Below are 5,000 nucleotides of genomic sequence, written 5' to 3' on the forward strand. Positions count from 1 at the left end.
TCACCTCTCAAAAAACAAACAAACACACACACATGACGCTTGGCATACTGAGCAGGGTGTCAGACTGTACGCTTGTCGTCTCTGCATCTCATTGTCTTCCTCTCCTTTCTTTTATCTCCATCTCACATCTCTCAAAAGGCTCTATTAATCTCTCCTATAGCCTCTCTTTGCCTCCTTCCCTCTTCCACTGCATCCCTCCTTCTTGTGCTATCCCTTTTGTCAGCTTCTCACCTGTCTTTTTCATTTGCTTTTCTCTCTCTCTCCATCTCGCCTTACGTCCTCTTTTTCCTACTTTTCTTCTTCATCTTTCTGCATCTGTGCCCTTATTTACATCTCTCTCTCTCTCCCTCTCCCTCTCCCTCTCCCTCTCCCTCTCCCTCTCCCTCCCTCTCTCTCCCTCCCGAGGCTTGGCCATCACCTGGAAAATTGGGGGGCTATGGCCGTCTGGCTGGGGCTGCTGTCGCGGCTGATTGATGATTCATAAGCTGAGACCGTACGCGCCGTACGCGTACCGTTGTGTGCCTCGCGCCATCGCCAGCCTGCACCGAGCACAGAGCACCGATCCGACTTCAAATCTCCCCTCCCAGCCCCTTCCATTCGCCTTCCCGCCACAAAAAATGAAACCGCTCATTTCCTCCCCCCAAAAATATTTCCTTCTCTCCCTTTCCCTGCAAAGACACCTCCCTTCCCTCCCCAAAAACCTCCCCTTCCCTCCCCAAAAACATCCCCTTCCCTGCCAAAAACATCCCCTTCCCTCCCTCAAAATCCTCCGCTTCCCTCCCCAAACACCTGTCCAATACTCCCTCGAGGGGTGCCGTGATTGCACCAGACCCACTAGGAGGGAAAGCAGAGCCCCAAACGGCTGCCCTCCGTCCTCCATCGGATCGAATTCTCTCACGGCATGCCATACCGAGAACTCGACAGAAAGACCATTCACTATATATTTTTTTCTTTTCCTTTTCTGTGTTTTTCCCCTCCACTTTTCATTCATTTTTTTGTTCGAACCGACCCAGACATTAATGGGTCCCCATCATTTGCCGACGGCTTAGTCCAAAGCCCCCATTGTGTGGTGACTCTGTGAAAGACCACAATCAGGTATTCTGCTAGCGTAGTGCTCTACCATATTCTCCCCCCATCCTCCCATTTTCCCGCTTCCCTCTCTCCAGCCCTCTCCCTTCTCCTCCTTCCCCCTCTCCAGACCTCCCCTCCTCTTCCTCCCTCCTCTCCATCCCTCCCCTCCTCTTCCTCCCTTCTCTCCACACCTCCTCCCCTCCTCTTCCTCCCTCCTCTCCATCCCTCCCCTCCTCTTCCTCCCTTCTCTCCGGTCCCTGCCACTGATTACAGTGGCCACAGCAGATTGGGAATCCAACAAGGAGGGAGGGGCAAAGGGGTCAGCTGTCCCGGGCCCAGTGAGATGGCGGGCCCAGATATTGGGTCCTCCTTAGTTTGTATGGATTTGGTGGGTGGCCCTTTCAAATGACTTGTCCCAGGGACCAGCCAAAGCTGGCAATGCCCCTGGTCATCCTTGTTCCTGCACATAACAATTAAGGCATTGGATTGGGGGGGGCTTTCAGATGATTTTGTCCTGGGCCCAGCCAAAGCTGTCAGCGGCCCTGACAGCAGATGCCAGCAAGTGGTCGCCTCATCCTTCTCGGTGGCGAGCGTGATGACATTTAGAGCCACACAGAGCTGACCGCACAAGCACATTAGCGTGAACTGCGGCCCTGGCGAGGACAGAACCGACGCTAATGAACTAATGTCAGGCCGTCGCAATCTGCTTGAACTGCGGCCACTCGCGAGGCCAGAACCAACGTTAATGAACTAATGTCAGGCCGTCGAAATCTGCATCTGCAACGCGGATGTGACTGAACAAACACTCTAACGAGTGGTTCTGATGTGAGGTGAGCGGCGGTAAAGGTGTCGTTGACCTACTCGGGTGAAAAGAGGTTTAGTTTTTTTTCCCCGTTTTTCCAATTATCATGGTGAGCTATTTGGAGGGGGTGGAGGAGATTGGATGATCTCATGTTGAACTCTTCTGTCGTCTGCTATTACAAATAAATCCGCAAAAAAACCCAAAAATAAAAATCAATAGAATGAAAAAAGATCATAGATCTTAGATAGATTTCGAAAAGATCATATCGCTATTACACAAAGCACATAGCTGACCTCCGTTTTGGACCATGGACGATTGATGGAGCAGCAGACAATTAGCCTGTGCACCTCAAGTACAAAGTCTTTGGCACGGCACTGTCAGCATACCTCTTTCTCTCTCCATCATTACAGGCCAGTGAGTGGAAAGTAGGTGTATCAATTTTGGGTTCAGAAAAATAAAACAAACCACAGATCTGATCCAACCAGCTCTGAATACGCTGATTGTAATGAGTAGTGGTAGCACTTAAGATGGAGCACAGTTAACCTAGTGAAGTGCTCGAAGGAAACTGTGATAGGGTTTATATATACTGAACCGTCTTTGGGGCAACTCAGGCAGACAGATCGTTCCTCATCAACCAACTCCACTCACCCAATTCATTTAAGTCAATGGAGATTTGGGAGATATACTGAAGCAGAAACGTCCCTCCCTCTACCAATAACTCTTGCCTGATGATGCCCTCAAGCAAGTCACACTAATTGGCTGGCTGCGAAATGCCTTGAAATCGTGAAATGCATGCGGTCGGGGGTAGTGGTGGGGGTGTAGCAGAGAGGGTTGCTGACTGGCTAAGAAGGAGACCGGTGGGCGTGATGTTTGGGCTTAGTAGCCAACATCAAGAGTCGGAATTTAACTTCAAAATGAGAAGGAAAAATAACTATTTAGAGCAGTCGTTCTCAACCTTTTTCGAACAAACGCACCCTTGACATCATCATAAGCCCTCCAACGCCCCCTTAGTATTAAGAAATTAACTAGACTAATGCACCCCAATTGTAACTAAGACCCGCCCTTACTCAGCTATATCCCTCTCAATGCCCCCCTAAGCTTCCCCAACGCTCCCAGGGGGGCTCTAGCGCCCCCTTTGAGAAACACTAATTTAGAGAGACCTCTTGTGCCAGGGGGTGTCTCGCTGGCCGATAACCCTACACCTCACCAGACCTCCTACACCTCACCTCACCTCATCAGTGAGGGCAGATTGTCCACAGGGTGAGGGGTCCCCCCGGGGCGGCTATCTACATCAGGGATGGGCAACTTTCATGATAAGGAGGGCCACATTTTTTCACCGCCACCATCGGAGGGCCACATGACCAGGGACCTGACTGCAACTCGTAGAGTTCGAGGTGCATTTGTTTCCTCACTGACTGGCGATGTTGTTTAGAACGAATAGAAGTGTTCTCTATCGGCTAACAGTACAATTACAACACATTATTTTGGTAGTGGTTTAAAATAATCTGGTCAGTATTATTTTTTAAGTTATGTTTTATCTAAGGGCCACACTGAGTGAGGAGGCGGGCCGCATGTGGCCCCCGGGCCTCCAGTTGCCTATCCCTGATCTACATACATCGAGCCTCCAGCCACACTCTTGCTATACATGGCGGGGGCAGGCAGGCAGGCAGGCAGGCAGGCAGGCAGGCAGGCAGGCAGGCAGGCAGGCAGGCACCTCGGCACAGCAGCCTGGCCTGGTAATGGCCGCTCAGCAGCTGCGGCCGTTCTACCCATTAACAATGATTAAGTGTGGCCACAGCCCGTCGCTCGCTTGCGCGGCGTATATATATACACTCCCCCTAATCCCGGCCAGCGCGCCATGCCATACATCACGGGGCTCCTCGGCCTGACCGACTCTCCTGCTCTCTCTGTTTGTACACACTTTAAATTCCACGCGCGGCAAAATCACTCCGACATCAGTTCTGGGTCCGCCATTTATCAAGGACTGGAGGACGATCAGGGGTTATTCGCTGGGCTGGCCGAAAAATCTAGTTCAGTGCCGTGTAACGCTTGTTCTTTATCGATGTTCTGCTGGAGCTGATTCGAGGTCCCAGCTCCCGGCAGCATCAAAAAGGCTTTGGCGCCGCACAAACAGCTTGAATAGCTTGCTAACAAGTGAGGACAGGCTGCTTCCGACACAGTTGCGTCTGTGTGAGTTTCACACACTTGCCATAAATACTTGAATAATAAGATCTGAGAGTGGTTCCCGTTCTCAGAAACAGATACAGTAGTCTCTCGACAGCTGCTGGTTTTTTTTTGGTTTTGCTTAGTTTGCCCCACAACTTTGACTGACTATGGCGTTCTAAAGATCCAATTAAAATTGTTTTTGTCCATCCTCACAGACTAAGGCAATCTGCAGTTCAGAGCTTTCTCCTTCACACTGTGTCGATTTATGCACTTAAGTTCTTGTAATGTAACGTCAAGGCCCCAAATGACACTTTTCACAGATACCCATACTGAGCCCACACATACATCCTAAAAAACAAAAAAAGACCAAGCAAAAAAAACCACACTAAAGCAAAGCCCTCTTGGAAAGCCTGTGACAAGAGCACCAAAAAACACACAGAATTGGTTGTAAGTCAACATTGACATTTCCAATTTTAACTTTTCCTTCCGGGAGACAAGGGAGGAAAAAATAAAAAGTCACTCGACTGTCAGAAGAGGCTTCTGACAGACCAACAGAGAGACAGACAGAGAGACAGACGGACAACAAAGCCACGGGATTGCAGAGCGTGGCGCGGGGTCGCCTACTCCATATTCATGAGACAGTGGGTGCATCCCAATATGTGTCCTTGCCTCCTCCACTTGTGCTTGTCTCCTCGTCCCGCCTCCTGGCCCCTCCTCCGTGGAGAAAACGATAAAATTTCCCAGCTGTCAGCCTCGCCACAACAACTTTTGAGGGACTGTTTTTCATTCACCATCCCAATTGCAAATGAGAAAAAGACTTTACAATTGAGCTTTTGCAAGATATTGAAATATAATGCTGTTGTCAGTGATGTCATCATGACGAGAAGCAAGTGGAGGAGGCAAGTGGAGGAGGCAAGGTCACATATTGGGATGCATCCAGTTTGACCTGAGGTGTACCATC

The 5,000-nt window shown here is 50.0% G+C and overlaps 1 protein-coding gene across 9 annotated transcripts in view; it reads right to left on the reverse strand.

The window, feature by feature from the left end:
* The window catches only part of magi1b (membrane associated guanylate kinase, WW and PDZ domain containing 1b), a 226,068-nt gene that overhangs the window by 45,232 nt on the left and 175,836 nt on the right, over positions 1-5,000 (reverse strand). The gene's annotated exons all lie outside the window — the stretch shown is intronic.

This window comes from Engraulis encrasicolus, chromosome 14, assembly GCF_034702125.1.
Source record: "Engraulis encrasicolus isolate BLACKSEA-1 chromosome 14, IST_EnEncr_1.0, whole genome shotgun sequence".
Classification (NCBI taxonomy): Eukaryota; Metazoa; Chordata; class Actinopteri; order Clupeiformes; family Engraulidae; genus Engraulis; species Engraulis encrasicolus.